Here is a 23,367-nt window from a genome sequence, read left to right on the forward strand (position 1 = left end):
AGGTTCGTTTCTTACCCTGCACTTGGGAAGAATACGAGTCCATGACCATAACATCCCCCAAGGTCTCAAAGGAGTTGATCAAAAATTGTGAAATCTCAAAGGAGCACACATTCATCAGATGGCTAATAACCTCATGCCACAAGCCCTAAAGGCTTGCGTCACCTGTTGACCTGAAGGAACTCACTCACCTTGTTGACTCTAACTCATCGTTCTTACAAAAATGGGATAACCTACATCTCCAATTGGAGAAGCGAGGTTGTCAAATAATGACTAATGCTGAGCAATGATGCGCCATCAAAACAATTGAGTATGACCTGACTTATGTAGCACCAACCTCGTTTAGGGTCTTGGCCACCACTCGCTCTAAACACCTAGACGACCATAGGTCTTGGCCCATCCTTACATTGATCGTATCCTTACAGAAGAAGAGCTACATGTGGCTAGCCTCATCAACTCGGGTGACTTTCTAACCGATGTCCTGACTTACATTACCCAAGTATGCATTAGTCCTCATAATCTCAATCATCATGCCCAATTGGAATACAACCCTGATTTCTATAATTGGCTGATTCCCAAGTAAATAGGACCCTACAGTGCTCAAATGACTTGTAAACATGAAGAAAGGTGAAATCAAGGAAAAGTGTCATAAGATCTTGGAAATGAATAGAATTGCTCGAAGGGAAATTCTTTTTGTTGCTTTAAGCATGTTCTTCTTGCCATAAAAGCATGATCAATTTTTTTTTATTTTCTAGCAAGAAAATGTCTTAGGAATACTAATGGTGAACCATGATGTATGACAGGAACCTAAAATGGTAGGGCAAGATAAAGGTAGAGAGCTTCCGTTCACAGAGGAAGAGCAAGCTAAGTATGGCTTCACAATAGAAACAAGGGGCTACAACCAATTCACATTCAAGCACATTGTGAACCTAGAGGACACCGTCATGGAAGAAACACCCATAAAGTGACTTGTGGACTAGTGCAGCCTACAAAAGTACGTAGAAAAGGTTGGGTAGGCGGTCAACTACAAAAAATTGAACAAAGTTTCTAAGGAGATTCAATGCTAAAAGGAATTGTGGCATGGTGACAATCAAGAAAGGGGAAGAAGCCCACCAAGTAGAGGTGGAATTGAGCCCTGAGGTGGTGGAGAAGGCCCTAGGCTTAACCAGCAAGACCAAGCAATGCCCAAAAAGGGACGTGTACGGCATGCTAGGGATGCACAAGGATATCATCATGTACACATTGGATGCGGTAAGTTTAGCAGATGTTCCAAATCCTAAGATCAAGCTGCAGGCAAAGATGATCTATGCTCTCTTCTCTAGCCAAAGGTACAATGCCCTTATGAATAGAATCAGGGTGCCATTGTTGGAGAGCATCATAGTAGGATCCCCAGACAAAATAGATTGGAATGCCTTTGTGCGCAAAACTATTGAGAGCTCAGTGAAAGCTTTGACCACAGGTAGAACGGTAGCAGGAGGAGAACCCCCGACTCCACAGCAAGATCAGTTCGGAAGAAGTCCTCCTCCAAAGCATCCACTATCAAGTTCGGTGGGATCCTAACAGCCATCATCTAGGAGGCCTTGAAGGACACATAGAAAGGTGAAGAGGGGTCAGGGGAAACTCGTGACCGTGACTGCCTCACCATGAATAGGTCTAGTCAAGCGAAAGGACTATAAGTGATAAGAAAGAGCATGAGACATAGTTCAGCCAAGGAGAGCCGAGGGCACAAACGAAGGGAACCCCAACAAAGCTGAAGAAGGAGGCAAAAGAAACGATGACAAGGGAGGAATGGGCTGAATTGAGGAAGGCCCAGAAAGATTCCAAGAGGACTGAAGATGAGAGAAAGAGAAGAGCCGAGAGAGAGGCAGAAGAGCTAAAGAGAAAGGAAGATGAAGACATGGTGGGGGTCATGTACATGTCTATACAAGAGGCACACGATTCCAGAGGAATGGCCACCTTGAGCCCAAGAGGCATGGAGGCGAGCCAAGCAACAATGTTGAAGTAGCCCCCATTGTCACGGAAAAGGGCAAGGCCCCACTGCACCCCCTCCCTTTGACTCTCACGCCTCAAACTGCCATCACTACCTCCACCACACCGAAGCTAGCATCTGCCATGGACATCACTCAGCTCATGTCCATGATGCAGTTCCTGGTCACAAAAGTACGAGAGATGGCGCCAGGGATAGGATCCAAAAGATTTTTTGCAACAACAGACGTTGAGTCTAGGATCGACCCAAAGCGGCAAAAGCTGGAAGCATCCACCACAGCACTGCCAACGATCGTGGACTATGACGCCTATGTGGTTGAACTCCTAGCCCAACTAGAGAGGGCCAAGGAAGAGAAGAAGGCCGCTACAATGGAGTTGGAGGCCAAAAGAGAGGTTGCGGCAACCCTATGTCTAGAGATGACATTGCAAGTCTCTAAGCATCAAAAAGAAATTCGAAGCTTAAAAGAGCAACTCAGTGCCCAAGAAAAGAAGGCTCAACAAAATGAAGATTGCCTGAGACAAAGACTAGAGGATGAAGCCCAAGACTTAATGGCGGAGCAGGGGGGCCACAAGTGGCTCATCCAGCAATATGTTGAGCTCCAGCAGCGAATGGCACGAGTGGAAGCTATGCATGCAGAACTACAAGGAAGCCTGCAAGAAGGAGGCCATGCACCAAGAGAACAATGCCAAGAACTGGAGGATCCCCTGGTATTCCAACTATGGACAGCAATGGAAGAGCAAGGAAGACTGGAGAGAGAAATAGAAGTCATGTCAAAAATGAGGACCAAGGCCATCGACAAAGCCATAGGAAGCCTACAAGACGACCTGAAGAATTCTCGGGAGGAGGTGGAGGCACTAATGTCCATGGCCATGACCGAAAAGAAGTTGCACCGGGCAGAGCTTGAAAGTTGTGCGCAAACTACTGAAGATCTATCGGAATGAATTGTAGAAGCCTACCAATAGTGCTCTATGGTTGAGAAAGGTAGGAGGATAGCCACAGAGCAGTTGAATCGTCAGGATAAAGAGAAGACCCAAATGATGGAAATCTGGAGCGAGCAGCAACAGGTGGTAATGAAGCTGTCACATGAGATGGAGAGGGGTAAGGAAAACCTGGAAGAAAAGGCACATCAATGGGAGGAACGTAACCTTGAAAGAGTGCGAGGACTGACAAAGCACCTGGTAGTATCAAAATGTGAGAGGGTGCTCATACAATCCAAAGCTGAGACTGCTGAAGCATGCTCCAACACACAGAGACAAGCCTTTTTTAGCACTGTGCTTCATCTCACACAAGTTGAAGGTGAGGACTTGGTGGAGAGAATGAGAAGGAAGCTAGAACTGATAACCAGAGCTTTAAGATATGGCCTACAATAGCACAAACTTCCAACTGGCATGGGCATAACCAAGAAGCAGCAATGTAGCTACTTGCGACAAGCCGGCCTCTCCACCGAAGAGCTCAGGGAACCTGGATTCGAGGAACAAGGGCAACCCCAATCCACCTCTCTATGGAGCAAGACACTGAGGAAGAACCACAAATCAGGGAGGCTAGTCTGCCCTTACCTAATCTACCTCCAGAAGAGTTGGAAGGCACCCAAGTTCCCTAGCGCGTTATTGTTGCAAGAAGAAGAAGTTGGGAACTTGTGGAACAAGCCTAGTAGAGGGCGTAGGCACAGCCATAGTAGCGTCCTAAATGAGCCCATGCTGCCGCACAAGGATCACCACCCATCAACTAGCCGCAAGGGCTGACTATTTGGCAACAACAAGAGCTCCAATCCTGACCCTTTGAGTTCTCCTTCCTCTACCCACGAGCCTTAAACCAAGTCTTACCCATGGAAGTAGTGGAAGGAATCATTAGTTTGGGTGATACTCTAGTGAACCAATGGGTCGAGAAGCAGAGCATCATCATCACACAATGGAGGTAGGAGCCCACGGACTGCTAGAAGGACAAGGTCTATCCAGTTCCCAAAACCGTCTAAGGTTACGAGGAGTAGCCAAAGTGGTAGAGGAGGATTTGGGACACCAATTTTGATGCATGGATGGATTTCTGTGGCACTCTACAAGAAGAACGAAATGATCGTGCCTACAAGCCCTACCCTCATAGACACGAGGTGGATTACGATAGGGGAGTATGACTTTTCAAAGATCTACAATGTCAATGCAGCAATTCCCAGGGAATGAATGACTTTCAGAGTAGGGGACTTGTGTCCTTCTATTAATCGCTTCCTCGAGGATTTCTCTTCCTACCCAGACCCATCCTTCATAACCACTTGTAACTACTTGGGGATCATTAGATTTCTGCTTAAACAAAAGCCAATGGCTGAGGAAGCCCACCTTCCCCCACTCTTTTTTGACATTATCCTAGGAGTAGATAGTTGTGCTATGGCTAGGCTCATGATGAGAACAACCCTGCTTCCATCATTTTGCATGAGGATCCTTGAAGACATGAATGATAGCCACTTTACGAGGTGCAGCCAGTCTTTTTTGTCAACCACACCTCTCAATGTGAGGGCTAACATCAAGGAATACATGCAAAGCCACGCCTTCTTGACTAAATCCCTAGGGCCACCTTGCGACTCTCGTCTGAGTAAGAATAGGGTACAATCTGAGAGCACCCCTATGGCCACCCAAAAAAAAAAACAACACCACCACAAGTTGCACATCCACCACACCCACTGCACCTAGGGGTCCTCAAGATAGGCACATCCGATGGCCCCATCGGCCATCTCCATTCCTAACCCCATAGCCTCATTTTCTCCTCCACCTCTTGATTAGGGCAAATCAAGGGCAGGACACACCTAGGAAGGTAACGATGGTTAGACCTGTCACCCTGAGCTCCATCCCACTAGCACACGCACAATGCACCACACGACAGTGGGACACACACCCACATGTAATGCACCTTTCTTCTCTTTCCAAGTACAATCGAAGGCCCCTTTACCAACTTCAGAGACCCCATCATCCATGCAATGCCCTCCCCATCCTCAACCATGTGCCTAAAGCACAATCCACCAAGGGGCGAATGCAACAGCCATGATCAGAAAGTGAATGATGAAGTCATTTGGCACAACGCAGGTGGACTTAACCATAGAGATTTAAATGATGGATCCATCTAACACCAATTTGAATTTTCAAGATGGACCCGCCCCTCAACATCTCTCCAACACTGGGGATCATATCCAGTGCCAGGGCCTTTCAGCTCCATAAATCCCTCTCACTGATCCTCCAAAAATCCCTCCAACACACCCCCACAATGGTATATCCACAACCTCAAGGAACCCCTAGCATCCCAGCACCACCGTCCCCCTCACCACTAGCCAAGTGCCATGGGACTGGCACTCATCTAGAAGGGGGGTAATGTTAACCCTCAGACAAACAAGAAGGAAAATCGAGAAAATCTAAAGCAAAAGATAAGGTCAAGGCAAAAGTGAAACAGGAGATGAAGATGCGCCATAAGAAATATGGAAACACAAGAAGTGCAAAAGTCCTGAATCAAGAAGAAATGCGCACAAAAAAAGTGCAAGTCAATGCTTTTGTTAACGAATGCAAGGCGCACCACGATTTATTTTAAGAGTGTCGGGTTCTCACCCGTGCAAATTGTAAAGGTAGATGGACGTTAGGAAGGAAGCTAGGAAGATAGGAGGACAATGGAAAAAAGGGCCACGCTATGGTCGGCCATGTAAAAAAGGGGATAAGGGGACAATGGAAAAAAGGGCCACGCTATGGTTGGCCATGTAAAAAAGGGGATAAGGGGATGATCGCCCAAAAGGAATTTAGAGCTTTGTATATAAAGTTGAAAAGTGAATGAGAAATTCATTCTTGTGTGTGGCCAAAAGTGGCTCTCTTCCTCTTCTTCTTCTTCTTCTTATCGCTTGTTTGCTTGTGCTTGTGCTTGAGAGAGGGAGTGTGAGACTATGAGGGAGTGAGTCTCTTCTCTTCTCTTCTCTTCTCTTCTCTTGCTCACAGAATGGAGCTTGGAGTGTGGAGCTTGAGGATGGAGCTTGCTTGAAGCTTGCACTTGGATTGTGGAGCTACTGGAGTGCTCGGGAGAGGACGCAACTTGATCAAGCATGGAGGTAAGTTCACTACACTCATAGGCACAGATAGCATGTCGGCTATATGAGAGGTAGCCATTACTACTTGGCTTGGAACGCTTGAAACAATAAGAAGTCAGTGGATCTTGGCACTTGATCACCTCTACAACGAAGGCAACACAACCAAAGCCACTTTAGTGTAGGGTTTGGGGGCATAGCAATGTAAGAGATGTCATCCACGTGCACTAAAATGTTGGAGCATATATCCTCAAGAGAGCAAGAAGAAAAGGAAATAGCAAGAGAACCCCTAGCCATAGCAATGTAAGAGGTGTCATCCACATACACTAAATGTTAGAGCATGAACCCTCAAGAGAGCAAGAAGAACATTGAAGTATGAACCCTCAAGAGAGCAAGAAGAACATTGAAGTATGAACCCTTGAGAGAGCAAGAAGAACATGCAAGCAGAAAATTGTAGCTAGAGGTGGAGGAGACTACTAGAAGACTTACAACCATATGACAGAAGCTCTAGACCATGTAAGTACCTAATAGGAGAGTTGTAACTAAATCCCCATGAAGCTCAATTGGAGAAAAAGAAGCAACTCGATTAGAGTCCACAATAGCTTATATTCAAGCCCAAACCATGGTGCTGGAGCAACCACCCAAGCTTAGGAGCAAGAGATTCCAAGATCTACAATATAAGAGGCTAAAAACTCAACAACAACAACAATGAAAGCTACAATCAATATCAGTTAGAAGGAAAGAAGGGGGAAAACTTATCAAAGTATCAACTGAATAAGAGGACAACACGTCTGAAGAGGAAAAAGAACTAGAAAAAGAAAACGAAGCATCTAAGAAGAAAGAAGAGGAATAAAAGCTAAAGCAATTGGAGGAGAGGGAGTGCCTTATGAAACAAGAGAAGGAAGACATATGCCTAGTAGTTAGAAGATCAAAGGAGTAGCCCCTAAGAGCACATGAGCTAATGCAGTAGGACCTATGGTAGGTCACTAGTCATGGGCAAAGGTAAGGCTTCAATAGAAACACCTCCCTTCACTAATAGCCATCACATCATGCATGCTAGCCCCCACAAGAGAAGACCTGGCTAGAAGCAAGCTAGAAAGTATTGTTTACCAACTTGATAAGCAAGTTGCCACGTTCTCACATGCAAGATGAGAAGTCATAGCTACTTGTACTAAACAATTAGCAATTGCAAATGCAAAGTCTACACCTAAGATGTCAAGGGTGGAAGGGTCATTGACTTCTCTAACTATGACAGTCATAAGCCCCAAGGCCTTAGAGAAGGAAAAGAAGGCTTATGTAGCATATCAATAATATAAAACAAGAGAAATTTTTAGTCTACGAAAAGAATTGGTTGCATTAAAGGAAAGTAATGACAAAGAAAAATGATATGAAGAGTTACAAGAACAGTGTGAAGTGGAAAGAGAAAATCGTGTGCAACTCAAAGGACAGTATGCCCAAGCCATGAAAGACAAAGTCAAGGTAGAAGGGCAATTAGAGGAGATGAAGCAGCTCCAAGAAAATGAATAAGAGAGATAGAAGAAGTAAAGCAAGCAAAAGAGGAGGCCAACAAAAGGCCAGATAGCTAGTGAATTTGGAGAACAAGATTGAAAAATGTTAGTAGTTAAAGGCACATGTGCCTAGCCACCCACATTTACTCTAAACACTTACCCACATACATGTACAGTATAGGTGGCAAGACCTACACAGTTGTATACTTCAAGTGGTGGGTTCCCATCACTTTTACTTTATTCTTTATCCTTTACATGACAATACAATAGGGAAACATAGGTCACACATTGTGACTATTGGAGTTACCATGTTGCTCTCACTTGCTTAAACCTCCATAGCTCTTGTATCCCTCTTGCTTCCACTTGTGCTTCCATTCCTACTCCACCCTTTCATTAGTATCAAAGTGGGCATTTAGGGAGATTTCATTAGCATCTTTTTTAGCCCATGAAGAAGCTTCAGTTGGTGTTTTCATGGCAACCATTGACTTATCCCTTTGATGCACACATTCACCTTCAACTTGTTCAAGGACTGTCAAAGCTTGCTCCAAGGCCTCTCTGGGATTATTTCAACCTTCCAAAGTGCTCCATAAAGTGAAGGAGATATTGCTATAGCCCCAGCCTAATCAGTGTGGGTTGGACCTACAAGGACATGCCTCTATTCTTCACCTATAGCAACTAATACGATCACTTCCCATTGCTCTTGGCACCTTGGAAAATCACTGGAATTGGTTTCTAAGTTCACTGGCTTGCATTTGAGTACTATCTTGAAGTGGAAGAACTCAATTCTTTGATGTTACATTAGATAGGTCTACTATATACATAGCATGCTAGAAAGAATTTGCTTCCATCATGCTTCACTCATGCTAATACACCTATACATTGATGTTGGGATCATGTTATATTAGTGCGGATGCTATTTGGATTGAGTTGAGCCCATTTTTCTTAATGTTTGGAATTTTTTCCTTACTGTAATACAATATATCCAGTAAGCATACACTATGGAGGCCTATGCTTTAAATGCACACAAGACATTTGGGGGTGTCACATGCTTCCATGGATGTTTACCATTGATTACATGTATGGGATATGCTTACTTTGAGCTTTCATCTCTATTATTGAGCTCGATCACATACACCTTGCAATGGCTTATTGCTTCAGAGGTTACTTTAATGATTTCCCAATTACATGCTTGAAGGCATATTGGATGTATGCTCTTGCAGATGCATTGATTCATGTCTTTGGACATTGGATGTTGTGTACTTCATGTATTGAGATTTATTGTGCTCTTGGGTATTCCACATTAGTTGCCAATGGGACCCATTTGTATTTACATTGCAAAGCTTGATTCTTTGAATGTGTGGGAGATTTTTTATGCTCTCTTGGTTTATGCATACTCTGTTCATTGCAAAGATTTATGACTATGGATTTGCTTTTGAGCTTAAAAACCTTGTACTTATCATTATCAATGGGTTATCAATGTGGTGGATACACACTTAATATGCATCGTTGTATGCATCTATGTATCTGAGACCTTAATACTTTGACAATTTCTTGGTACTTGATTACTACACTACTAGCTACATTTTACATCTTGATTGCTACCCAGATCTCCTTTGTTAACCCAAGTTCGAGAGGGAAGAAAAAGAAGTCAAGAATGTAGATGTAACAGAAAAAGCAAGACAGAGAAAAGCTAAAAGTGTAAGGGCGGCCTCAAAAATCAAGTCAAAGGAAAAAGTGCATTTTTAAATACAAGGCACCCCTAAAACTATTGTAAAAGAGCACCAAGCTCCCTCCTGTGCAAATTGTGAAAGGTAGGTGGACACAGGTAAAGAGATAAGGCAAATAGAAGGAAATGAAAAAGATGACCTTGCTAGAATGACCAATCATGTAAAAAATGGATGGGTGCCCAAGGGATTTAGGGCATCTATAAAAGCCCAAATGTGAATAGAGAAACTCATTCTTTAGTGTGTGGCAAAAGTGGACTCATCTTCCTCTCTTCTCTTTGCTTGCTTGTGTGTGCTTGAGAGAGGGAGTGTGAGGGAGTGAGGGAGTGAGGGAGTGTGTGTGTGAGGGTGAGGAATCTTGGAGGTGAAGCTCTCCATCTTCTCCTTTCTTCTTCTTCTCTTCTTTTCTCTTCTCTTGTCTCATGCGTGGCTATGGAGGATGGAGTTTGGAGGTGGAGGCTTGAGGGTGCTTGAGCTTGCATCATGAATCGTGGAGCTACGGGTGTACTTGTTGAGGGAGGAGGCAACTCATTCGAGCATCGAGGTAAGCTCACTACACCCCCATATGATCAAAGCTACATTGGCTAGGTGAGCGTTAGCCATAGGTGCTTGCTTGAAATGCTTGAAGGGATAAGCAGTCTGTGGGTCTTAGCAGTTGAGCAGTGAGAGCTCCCTCTTCATTTTGGTTCCATTGTCGAGACAACGGATTCAATCTTGAGTGCTTGCCCACCTCAACTCAAGCATCAAAGGGTTCATCCTCGAACCGGAGCTTAAGATAGATGAGAGGTTTTGGGTTTCTAATCCTCACAACAAGTATTTTTGGTTTTTGATGTTTAGGAAAGTAGGAGAAATCATTTCAGTACTTTACTTTTGATTTATGTCACTAAGAGAGTGACTGGAGAGGTCAAGCCAGGGAAGGTTTTATAACCCAACAGGCCAAGGGAGAGCTCATTTGCAACTGTGGCATTGAAAGAGAGAGAGAGAGACCCATTGCCCGCATTGGGTCGATTGCTTCACCCAGGATTCTTTTGTGTATTGCAGGTATATACAACTCTTCTCCTCTATCCATAGCTTTGATTTAGAGGTGTGTGCTATATGTCGTGACCTAAATCGCACAATTTGATCAATTCATCATCATATCTACCAAAACTACGTTGCATTCAATCCACCCGATTGACAGTGATTTTGGGCCGAAGAACCCCAGAATCGGCGTCCCTCAGCCCTCTTGTATTCAACCATTCGACCCACTACCATTCACACGCTTAGGACTTGACATGGCCAAATCAACCATTTGGACCAACTTTGCATTCTGCCCACCTGACTCAGCCCTTAGTCATTCGGCCAACAAGCCATTCGTACGAACCACTCGGCCCTCGGCCCACTGGTTAATTTGGCACTACCGTTCGGCCATTCAACCCTCATACAACCACATTCAAACTAGTAAATTTTGACATTCAAACCAATTACATTCGCCCCTCGGCCATTCGGACGAGCCGAATCAAACATTCAACCCCTATAATTCAAACCTGCTAGGCCAAATTTGGATTTTTTAACTTGTAGACCCTAACTAACCCTAACCACTGCCATGCAAACCCCGAAAGGCTATATAGATGCTTAAAATACCTTTTTGGCGTGAGAAATAATAAAATAAGCAAAACAGAGACTTAGAAGCGACTCTAGTCGACCAGCTAGTAGTCCAAGCCACTAATAGCACCAGAGTGAGTCATAGATCCCCAAACATATCTTGATCAAGCTAAATGATGCAGTACAAACCCTAGGACTAATGAGAACAGCCAGAAACCAAACTTACAGCCTATCAGGACAAATCCATAAAATAAATGAGTGTGATAGCCACATAGTCACTTTACCTTCACACTCATATTGTTTTCCAGCACCACTTGAGTACACCTAAGAAAAGCCGAAATCCTAATTATGCACAGTGCATAGAAGAGAGTACACACACACACATAGAGTGACTCTAAATTGAGGATTGTTTATAATCAACAAGAAACACACTCAAATGTAACCATAGAATGAACCCACTAGTAGGAGAGGACCCTGAGACATGGTCTAGTGATCGAAACCCCAAGCATAGGACCAAGCGGAAGACACAACAGAGAAGCCAGCTGCAGCAAGAATAGATACCACTGGAGGAGTGGATCTACATGATCTAATCAATCTCATCAACAAACTGGTGGAGAGAGAGACTTGACATGGCAGAGACAAGTACTAACCATAGATGGCTAACCGCAAACGAAACGAAGAACTCAACCTTGGAGATTTCCCAAAGGTGATCTAGGAAATGGTCAATAAATACAACACTCAACCACGATAGGCCAGCTGAAGATATTATGGAGGATCTCGAGGAGAAAAGAAAGCTAGCATGCAAAGCCTTGCAAGGCATAGTTGCATACAATCAGAAACAACAAACTAGAAGCTTACGACAGAACATAGAAATGCTAGAGATCCAGCAAGTATTAGCTCTAGCAAGTAGAAATCGAACAAGACCAGACACACAGAGAGAGAGAGAGAGCACTAAAGAAGAACCTCACACTAAACGAGCTTCTGACAAAGTGACTACTGGATAACACGACGGTAGAGTAGAGTGCAACAACTCTAGCAACTTCACTTTTTGCTGGATTAGGAGTTGCCCAGGGTTCTAAGAGCCAATCTAAAATCCCTATAGTTGCGAAGCAACTAAATAAATACCAGCCAGAAAATGATCCCTACAACTTCTTAGAGGAGTTTGAGCATATCTGTGAAGCCAACCTCACTGATCTCGCTCAGTGTGGGAGCTTTCGCTCAACCGCCAAGACCCATGGACTGCTTATTATTCAAGCATTCCAAGCCGAGCACTAATGGCTACCTCTCACATAGCCAATGCGCCATCCATATCTACGGGTGTAGTGAGCTTACCTCCATGCCGATCGAGTTACCTTCTCTCTTGCGCACTCCGATAGCTCCATGATCCAATTGCAAGATTTAAGCAAGATCCATCCTCAAGCTCCACGCTCCAAGCTCCATAGCCGCGAGCAAGAGAAGAGAAGAGAAGAGAAGAGAATAAGAGAGGAGAAGATGGAGAGCTTGTCCTCCCCGGTCCCTCACCCTCACACACTCACTCTCTCACACTCTCACACTCCCTCTCTCAAGCACAAGCTCAAGCAAGCAACAAGAAGAAGAATAAGAAGAAGAGGAGAGCCACTTTTTGCCACACACAAGAATGAGTTTCTCATTCACTTTTCAACTTTATATACAAAACCCTAAATCCCTTTTGGACAGTCATCCCCTTATCCCCTTTTTTACATGGTCGGTCGTGGCCTAGGCCCTTTTTCCCATTGTCCTTCTATCCTCCTAGCTTCCTTTCCACCGCCCATCTACATTTACAAATTGCATGAGTGAGAGCCCGGCACTCTTACAAAAGTATTGATTCGCACCTTTTCTTGTGCATATTTTTCCTTTATTTAGGGATTTTCTGTATTTATTGCGTTTCCATATTTTTCTTGGCGTGCCTTCATCTTCTATTTCACTTTTTCCTTGGCCTTATTTTCTACTTCAGCTTTTCGGGATTTTACACCTTTGTTCATTTGAGGGTTAACATTACCCCCCTCCTAGACGAGTGCCAATCCCATGGCACTCACCGTTGTAGGTAGCAGGCTTTAGCATGCATCGAAGACGTGGGTGGCAAGGGCGTCTATGGTTGCCATGGAGGAGTATTGGTAGTGGTGGGGAGGAAGGTCGTTGGGGGCATGTTGGTGGCCTAGGTGGCTGGTGGTAGGGCTGTTCTTTATGGGGATTGCACTGATGGAGTACAAATGGCGGTTTGTTGTGGATTCTGCACATGACAATTCTTGGCGGGCTTGTAGGATGATAACGGATAGGAATTCAAAGTTGAGTGTCGATGAAGAGTGAATGACACTTTCGTTGGAGTCTTCAATACCTGCAATTGAAAACCTCTCATAGGTGGTCTCTCCCTAGGGGTAGTGCTAGTCTTCTCTATCATGTACAAGACCTAGTTCAATTAGTTTGGGAGTCAGGTCGAACTCTAAGCAAGGTGAGAGTATTGTCCTGCACTTAAGGACCCAAACTGTGTATATATTTTGGTGTAGATATTATGTGATTACTCATGCATACTTAGATATTACGTAGTTAGAAGACCGTGGGTTGGTTTCTTGTAACAATGTGTGGATGAAGCAAAGTTGTCCATGTTGAGAGAAGAAGTACATGTGAAGGTGTATGAGACATCCTTTGCATTGTGACTACACGACGTAGCATAATTGAACATAGGGACACCGCACTTTCAGATCTGAGAGCTATTGGACTTTCTTGATGAGGACGGTGTTCTTTTTATGGCCATTCGTGCGGTGCTTACCACAATTGATTGCAATGGTATTAAGGCAGAGTGCAAGAGGGAATCGTGCGAATGGGTCAGGGTGACAAGTCTAACATAGGCGAGACAGGCTCCCTAGGTATGTTCTGCCCTTGATGTGCCCTGAACAATTGTGGGTGATGCAAAAGGGCAAGGGGACTAGAGACGGAGCCAGCTGACCAAGGTCACTAGACGTACCTAATTTGAGGACCTCTAGGTGCTATGCTATGATCGTGGGTGCTTCGTATTGTTTTCTTCTTTTCTTTTCTTTTTCTCATTTTCCATTTTATTTTTCTGATGCTTTTGCTTTTGCTTTTTTCTTTCTTTCTTTCTTTCTTTTTTCTATTCTTTTTTTTTTGGACTTGCCTGAGTACAACCATTGCAATATGTTGAGGCTATCAGCCTTTTAATGGGTTGGGAAATGTCAAGCTTCGAAGGCTCAGGAAATGGATATTACAGCGATGATTGTGCCCTAGCCTCGTTGTTAGAGAAGCAATCGTTGAGAGGGGAGATACACTTGAGATATTGCAACCCTCTTTGGAACATGCGATATTTGTACAATTGGGGTAACAGCTGCCATGAGTGCCCAGCGTAGAGTGTAACCCAAAAAGAGGAAGTGGTTAAGATCATGCTTTGGCCCATGCGACGTGGGCACTCGCATGGGTGATCTTTGCTTTCGGCAGCGTGGCTTTGTCGCGGCTCTTTGTGGGGTCGGTGGTCTTACGGTGACTTGGGCATTGAACACTTTCGCACAAAGACCTATATCAACCTGCATCCACTTGTCACTTCATGAGAGTACATGCACGGCTCATGCCACAACTATAATAAACCAGTGCAACACAAGGAGACATCACTTATCTGAATTCCATGGTGTTGGCTTAGATACTTATCACCTGCGCTTGATTAGCTTTTTCTTTTGCTTAAATATGTGAAATATATTAAATGCATATATAAAATGTTTGTACAATTGGGGAACATGTCACCACTTAACCATTTAAAGACAAAAAGTCATTGCTAGGTAGCATTTGATAAGCCTTTTATACAAGATGGGGCTACTCTATCTGTACAAGGCGGGGCGAGTCTGGGTGGTCGGGCAACTGAGGCTGTGCTGGTGAGGGGCTCCTGTGAGGTTGGGCGGGGAAAATGTCGGCTGGGACCCGTATGGTATAGTCCTTGGCCGCAACTATTTCCAGAATACTTTTGAACAATGCATCAAATTCCTGCTTGTCTCGAGCTGCTTTCTCCTCTTTCGAGAACCTAGTGCCTGAGCGTATGTCGGGGGCCCGCACAACGAGTGTTGCCATGCCTTGTGTGCTCCCCTGAGCTTCTATTCCCTTGGCCTGGGGATTTTTTGGCCTACGTCCGGGGCGGTGTCTCTTGGGGCCTCGTTTCTTTGCATACCTTTTGAGGCTAGGTACGTAGCGTTCTGGTGAAGGAGCTTGTGCTGCATGCTCCTTTTGATGGTGGATAGCGTCTTTGCAAGCCAGCTGCACTGGGTGCTCCATGTCTACTACCATAGGGGGACTTGAAAAATGCAAACCAAGGATTTGGCCTTGAGATAGGATAAAACTATTCGCATGGAAGGGATTATATAGTGGGTTATCAAGCGTATATCACGAGGAGGGGAGAGGCGAGACATACAGTGTTTGTTGTAGAGGGATGGCCCCCATAATGATGTTCATTTTGCCTCCAGCCATTAGCAAATCTTGGCTTATGCTAAGTTGCGTGAACTAGTTGTCATGGAATGGGGCAGGGCTCATCCTTGGGAGGATAGACCGGATAGGGGGAAAGGTGTGTGTAGAAAGGGACAGTACCCTGTCTACACCCTCAGAGATGTTAGTCGGGGCTTCCTATGGTGGTAATGAGGGTTGCATGCCTTCCACCTGGAAGCGAGAATGGTCACACATCTTCCAAATGTGTGGTGAGAGGAGGACCTGAGGAGCTTAGCCTATTAAACCCAACTCTTCTCCTTGCGCTTGACTATCATTGTGTGTGTGTGTTGATATCATCTATACAGGGTCACAAAATTCATTATTTATTTATGTACATATTTACGAATCCATGTCACTTCACAAGGATAAAAGTCAATTGTAGAACTCCGGATTGTATTGGAGTGTGGCACACGCATCTAGTAGTCGTGGGAGCTTACTCAATACCGATAGATATTTTGCAACATCAAGTAGCATGAAACCTTGTCCGACCCTACTGGCAACATGTAACTCCTCCTCAGTGAGAACCTTATCAGATAGAGAGTTCTCTTGGCTAGTTTCAGCTAAGTCCATACCCCAAATGGCAGTCAGCACTTGAAAAGTTGGTGCCACATAGGTTGGGTCTCTTTGAGACCGCCATTTGGCCAATCGCTCCTCTAAGACTGCCATGATTTGGACTCCTAGTTTGGCCATTGCAACGCAGTTTTCACACCAATGTTGTTCAAATTCACTCGCTCTGATTGTCACTTTAGTTGCTCTATCTCTAAGAGATTTGGTTGGCATAGCACATCATTGAATGTTACAGTTAAGTGTAGTTTGTCGGCTTCCTCATCAGAGATGAGTCACATACATTCATATAGGAGCCTGTTATAGTGCTCGTCAAGATGTTCTTGCTCTTCCCAGGATAAGAGAAATGGCAAGTATTCTTCAAGCTGCTCTTTAGGGAATGCGCCCATGTCTGCCAGGACATAGACACGTGCAAACACTTTGAGCTTGGCATCCAACTCAGTTAAGCATTCTGCGACAATTCTATGTTCAATGAGGGCTTGCTTGGTTGCTATCTCATGCAAGGTTCTAGGAGTTTGCCTAGGCTTTAGCATAACTAGGGGCTCAGGCCTAGACGAGCAAGATTGGTCAACACTAGGATTTCTTATGCTCTTGGGATTTCCATGTTTCTCCTGAGGCTTTGTTATTGTGTCATGGTTCTCCTTGGATGTGACTGGTATAGATTTCTCATCCTGTTGTGACAGCATTGTATCCACTCTTGATTGGTCAATGCGAGTTCTATTGTTGGTGGATTGAGTGTTGCAAGCAACCGTTGATGGTAATGACTGCTTTGACTTTTCAGAACACATAGATGTGTCTGAGGTTTCACCGCTATTAGGAGAGACATCAATGGGTTCATTGGTGGATGGACTCAATGCTTTATTCCTCAGCTCTCCAAGGCTCTTGGTCTCAATGTTCTTGGGATTCACAACCACCTGTAAATGCTGTTGTTTTCGTTGTTTTCTCCTCTTTTTCTTGGTCAGTGAAGGTGCATAACTTAATGACTTAGGACCTTGAACTAGGTCAATCGTTGATGTGCTTGGTTGGGCCTTAGCTTTCCCCTTCTCTGGTGTGTCCTCATGGGACATAGCTGCACCCTGTTGGACAGCCTTGCTAGGTTGAGAGGGTACAACTACCTCTCTTTTTGGAGAGTCTAGCTCTTCAATCAATTCCCTTCTGTTTAACTCTTCCAACTTAGGCTTCAAGCACTTTGGAAGTGCTGGAGTTGTCAATGAAGTTGGTTGCAACACCTCCTCCATAGGTAAACTACTAAGGACACGTTCCGCAAAGGGGCATTGTCACAGCCAAGGGCTGTGACTGCTGTGATCCCTGATTGGAAGTAGTAGTAGCTATTTCAGTGAACTGGCTTACTGCTAGTAGATTGTAGTGTCAAGTCCCTAGGGCGATCGAAAGTGGTCGTGTCTTTTGTTGCCCTTTGAGCATTCACTTGTGTAGATCGAGCATGAGTTAATCTAGTCACATTAGGTTGCACAGGCATACCCTTGGGCCAAGAGCTACGGATGGTATCTTGTCCCATCTCTTGGACATTCGGAAGCTTAGAAGAAGATAGAGATTGGGATTGAGCAGCCGCCCTAGATGACTACTATTGTGCTTCATGTGTCCGTTTGGAAAAAGAGGGTGTAGGAGATCTAGGACTCTTAGGTGGACGTGGCATTGGCTGAACGATTTGCTCAAGGCTATTAGACGATTGTGCCATTTTCTTTGTTGAGCAATCAACCTTCTCACGAGCAGCGTTGTACCTCTGGTGCTCATTATCCTCTTAGGAATTCAAAAGCTCCTTGAGCACTAGTGGTCTTTGTGCACGCTCAATGGTTACATATGACATCTGCTTATTAAGCATGCTAGACTGAGACTCTTTCTTTCAAACACTCATGTTTGGTTTCTTGCCTTCAAACCTGGAGTTTCTCTTAGATTTCCTCATGTGCTTCATTGCTTTTGATGCAATTTGGCCTTCAGCTGATAAAGGTGGTTTAGTAGGGGGTTTGGTACCCAAATCCATCGGTTACCTGCATAATACCCTTGAGCACATAGCAACGCTTTGGATATCCATCTCGGTGTTGTATTGGCCCTCTATCGATGCCTTTGTCTATAAGGCTTGGGCTTCTTTTGGGGTCTTCTATGATATTTGTAAGTCCAAAGCCCATCCTTGGCATTGTCTTTTGACCTTCTTGTTTCAGGCATGGCCTCACTCACTAGTTCTCGTTGTTTGACATGTGCTTGTATCAACTCTTCCAACAAGTCCTTGCTCTCCTTAGTAGGCTTGACTATTATGTTAGCACCTTCCTTGCCTTTCCCTCAAGGTTCGATGAGGTCACCCTTGCTAAAGGTTGTGACTATCCTCACATCCGGTAGTGTCAGGTGTATCCTCTGTGCTACATAGTCGGCCTCACACTTGGTCGCCCTTTTGAAGGGTCTTCCTAGGAGGGTTTCCTTACCGTAATTAGCATTATTTGGAGGAACATGAAATATGATAGGCAAGCTTTCAGTTTCAATTGTCCCAAGGATTTTGCACTTCCCTATGAGTGCTTGTGGGTGTCCCCCATAAGGCTAAGAGTAGCATTAGTCGGTGTAGCTTTGGTTGGCCTAGTAGAGTCCATGATTCATAGGTCAAGATATTAAAATCTGCTCCTTCATCAATCAGAGCATCGATAGTATGCTCTCTTTTTGCGGTGAGTTTGACCCTAAGATAAGCAAGTGGTACTATGTCTTCATCTTCGGGTCTTGGCTTGTAAATTTAAGCCTTTTGGCAAATTCCCTTGAGTCCCCAACTACACGACCAGATGTGGATTTTCCACCGATGTCTTGGGTCGTATGTGCAGTGTTGCTCAAGGTACATCTCTTGTCAAGAGTGTCATGTCTAGTCATCTTTGCATTTGTAGCTTGCTGATGTTGCATTTTGCTCTGACTAGACACGGTCTGAACATAATGTCTTTGTGTTCTCGTGGTGTGGCCTTTTTGCCCTTGATGGCTAGATTGGCCTGTTGAGGTTCTAGGGTCTCTTTTTATCTTTGTTTGGGTGTGGGCTTCTGTTTGTTGCTTTATAAGTGAATATATATACTTGTGTAGAGCCATTACTACACTAGGGCCTAATCCGGAGAACCTGTCACGATGTGCATTTTCTCTCCAACCTACTTGGGGGAGGTGCGGAGGGGGCAGAGCCCGCTTTGCGAGGTCCAAGGGGGATAGTCCCCCTTGGCCCACATGGCCGTTACACTAAACAGCATGCACAATTTGGAGGACCGTTTATAGCCAAATTTTGAACAACTTGCTCTAAGTTTCAGCCTAGTGATGGATCTGTGATGTGCCTTTAGCTCTACATAGCCTTTGGGATCAATTTCGGGGTTTAGATGCATCAAAATTTGTGTTCTAGATACTTGTCCAATTTTGATAGTTTTTTGTATGATTCTCAGATGTCCGATTTTCAGGAGTCCGATTATCAGAATAGGATGTCCAATTTTGGGTTGGTCCGATTGGCCCAGTGGTCCGAGTTTGGTCACGTCTGATTTTGATAGGCGTTCAATTCTGAACTATTCGATTCCTTATGTCCGATTTCCAAGGTCTGAGTGTCCAATTTTCAAAATCGGACGTCGAGTGTCCGATCAGACACGCAAAGGTAGTCCAAATCTGGGACTGGTCTGATTCTGGGAATCGGATTAAAAAAATGGTCCGATTTTCGAAGTCAGATGATTCGACTCTAGAAGTCGAGCAATCCTATTTTGGGACTCGGAGGAACTGGTCCGACGGCATGGATGACGGCCCACGAGTTGCGCGCAATGCCTCAAGGTCAACGCCTACTCCACGGAAACGTGCCGTGCCTTCCAAATAGATGCAAAGTAATACAAGGAAATGCTAGACTTACCTGGAATCACTATGGCGCTCGAATCGATCAGCGCTTCAGCGATCTCTCCGCAACTCTCTCTCTCTCTCGCTCTCTCTCCCTGGCTCTCAAGCTTACTCTCTTCTCAAAAAGCGAGATGTCAAATGTGGTCTTTCCTAGTTCCCTTGGCCTCTTATTGCCCCATCCCAACCTGCTGTGACCTCAGAAGTTAGTCCCTCATACTCTTACAGCCAAAAATCTGAATCTGTGTCCCTATTGCCCTGTTTCAACCTGTTATACAGCAACAGAAAACCTTACTATTTGCTCCAATGTTTTACTCCTATCCTTCCTAAATGCTAGAAAAAATTATAAGAAAAATACCTACACTACTCCATCATACTTTCCCAAGTCCAAAACAACAAAAACCTACTTGCTAAGGAGATCGAATACCTCTTCAAACTCTCTTGCTTCCTACCTATCTGCCTCAAGCACTGGTTCGGAGAAAACCCTACTTCAATGCTTGATTCAAAGCATGCAAGCACTCAAGGCTTGCATCCATTGGTCTCGACAACGGAACCAAAATGTGGGAGCTTTCGCTCAACCGCCAAGACCCACGGACCCCTTATTGTTCAAGCGTTCCAATCCGAGCACTAATGGCTACCTCTCACATAGCTGATGCACCATCCATATCTACGGGTGTAGTGAGCTTACCTCCATGTCGATCGAGTTATCTTCTCTCCCATGCACTCCGGTAGCTCCACGATCCAAGTGCAAGCTTCAAGCAAGCTTCATCCTCAATCTCCACGCTCCAAGCTCCATAGCCGCGAGCAAGACAAGAGAAGAGAAGAAGAGAGGAGAAGATGGAGAGCTTCTCCTCCCAGGTCCCTCACCCTCACACACTCACTCCCTCACACTCTCACACTCCCTCTCTCAAGCACAAGCTCAAGCAAGCAAGAAAGAAGAAGAAGAAGAAGAAGAAGAGGAGGAGAGTCACTTTTTGCCACACACAAGAATGAGCTTCTCATTCACTTTTCAACTTTATATACAAAACCCTAAAACCCTTTTGGGCGGTCATTCCCTTATCCCCTTTTTTACATGGTCGGTCGCCATGGCCTAGGCCCTTTTTCCCATTGTCCTTCTATCCTCCTAGCTTCCTTTCCAACACCTGTCTACATTTACAAATTGCACGAGTGAGAGCCCGGCACTCTTACAAAAGTATTGACTTGTGTATTTTCTTGTGCGCCTTTTTCCTTTATTTAGGGCTTTTCTGCACTTATTGCGTTTCCATATTTTTCTTGGCGCGCCTTCGTCTTCCGTTTCACTTTTGCCTTGGCCTTATCTTCTACTTTAGATTTTCCAGATTTTCCACCTTTGTTCGTTTGAGGGTTAACACTCAGCGCTCACAAGCTTTCGACCTATGCTTAGGCAATAAGGAAATGACTTGGTACACTAGCCTAGATGTCAGGAGTGCAATAACTTCAATAACCTCAAGAATCTCTTCATCAAGAGATTCTCGGAGGTTGGATACTTAGACAACCTAATCGTACGACTCATGAACGTGAAATAGAGAGATAAGGAAGACATCAAGGATTATGTGACCTATGTGAGGAGTCTCTTTAAGAGAATCTCGATGACCTATGTGAGGAGTTTCTTTAAGAGAATCTCGATGAACAAATGACCCACAGAGAGAGCAATGTCCACAGTCTTCATCAATGGGATATGGAGTGAAGAACTCTACAAGGCCTTGGCAAGCAACTCAAGCTTGCAACGTGATGCGTTAACTAGGGTCTTTGAAAAGGCTATTAGAGTGGATTACCAGCTCAAGGAGAGAAGCTCCACGAGCTCAAGTCGAGAAGAGACTAAACCTAGAAACTCTGAGAGGTCTTCCACGTTGAAAGATCGGGCCCAAGTACTCAGGACAAAGGAAAGGGCACTGACCCAAGTCAAGAGCTAGCAGAGATGAAGATGGAGCTAGCCAAACTACAAGACATTATGAGACTATCAACACACCCTCACATTCAATAAGTGTATTATGGCAGAAACCACTTGCCAGCTGAGTATCAGGACCCTAGGTCCAAACCTTGCACAAATTGTGGTAGGTTTGGCCACGATGCCATGCATTGCAGACTGCCAAGGAGGCTTCCATACTCGCAACCTTACAATTGGCCTTACCTAGCGAATAGGTCACTAAACTTCTTCAGAAGGGGAGCCCCATTAACTCTCTTGGCATCCAACAATGCTAAACCAACCATTCCTAGGATTGGGATAAACCTCACAAAAATACCCAGACCACTTGGACCACCCTACATAACCCATCCACCAAGCGATGCTTCAATCCACTATGTGGAGGAGCTGAACAACGAAGAACCTTACATGAACCCTTATGTCTTGCATGACGAAGAGGGTAATCCAATCCTTATGGATTATAGATCAATACCGGTGACGGTGTTAGATAGAGCTAGAGGTAGAGTGTTAACCCCAACACGAAGAAAGCAAAAGGAAATAAAAAAGATGCAGGTCAAAGGCGGAAAAAAGGTAGCCCGACTGAAGAAAGAAGAGGAGAAAAGGCCAAAAGTACAAGGGCAACCTTAAAAGTCTAAGGGAAATGCAAAAGGGGAAAGGTGCATTTTAAAATATAAAGGCGCACCCTGAAATCTTATAAAAGAGTTCTAGGCGGTGGAAAATTTGGAAAGCTAAAACAAAAGGTAAAGACAAAGGCCAAGGCAAAGAGAAACGGAAGACAAAGGCGCACGAGGAAAAGCGCAAGTCCAACTATTGTAAAAGAGCGCAAGCGCATCATGGTTTAATTCAAGGAGCGCCGGGCTCTCACCCATGCAATTTGTAAATGTAGACGGGCGGTGGAAAGGAAGCTAGGAAGATAGAAGGACAATGGGGAAAAGGGCCTAGGCTACGGCCGGCCATGTAAAAAAGGGGAAAAGGGGATGACCACCCAAAAGGGATTTAGGGTTTTGTATATAAAGTTGAAAAGTGAATGAGAAGCTCATTCTTGTGTGTGGCCAAAAGTGGCTCTCCTCTCCTTCTTCTTCTCCTTCTTCTTGCTTGCTTGAGCTTGTGCTTGAGAGAGGGAGTGTGAGAGTGTGAGGGAGTGAGTGTGTGAGGGTGAGGGACCGAGGAGGAGAAGCTCTCCATCTTCTCCTCTCTTCTTCTCTTCTCTTCTCTTCTCTTGTCTTGCTCGCAGCAATGGAGCTTGGAGCATGGAGCTTGAGGATGGAGCTTGCTTGAAGCTTGCACTTGGATCGTGGAGCTACCAGAGTGCGCGGGAGAGGAGGTAACTTGAACGGCATGGAGGTAAGCTCACTACACCCGTAGATATGGATGGCGCGTCGGCTATGTGAGAGGTAGCCATTAGTGCTCGGCTTGGAACGCTTGAAACAATAAGCGGTCTGTGGGTCTTGGTGGTTGAGTAAAAGCTTCCACGTTTTGGTTCCGTTGTCGAGACCAATGGATTCAAGCCTTGAGCGCTTGCGCGCTTCGAATCGAGCATCAAAGTAAGGGGTTCCCCCCAAACCGGTGCTTGAGGTAGATAGGTAAGAAGCGAGGGGGTTGAAGATGGTATTCGATCTCCTTGGCAAGTAGGTTTGTTGCTTTCTTGAGATTTATGTTGTGGAATGAAGTAGTGTAGGTAT

Source organism: Lygodium microphyllum, chromosome 3 (genome assembly GCF_053477565.2).
Source record: "Lygodium microphyllum isolate KBCC chromosome 3, Lygodium_microphyllum_v1.1.10, whole genome shotgun sequence".
Taxonomy (NCBI): Eukaryota; Viridiplantae; Streptophyta; class Polypodiopsida; order Schizaeales; family Lygodiaceae; genus Lygodium; species Lygodium microphyllum.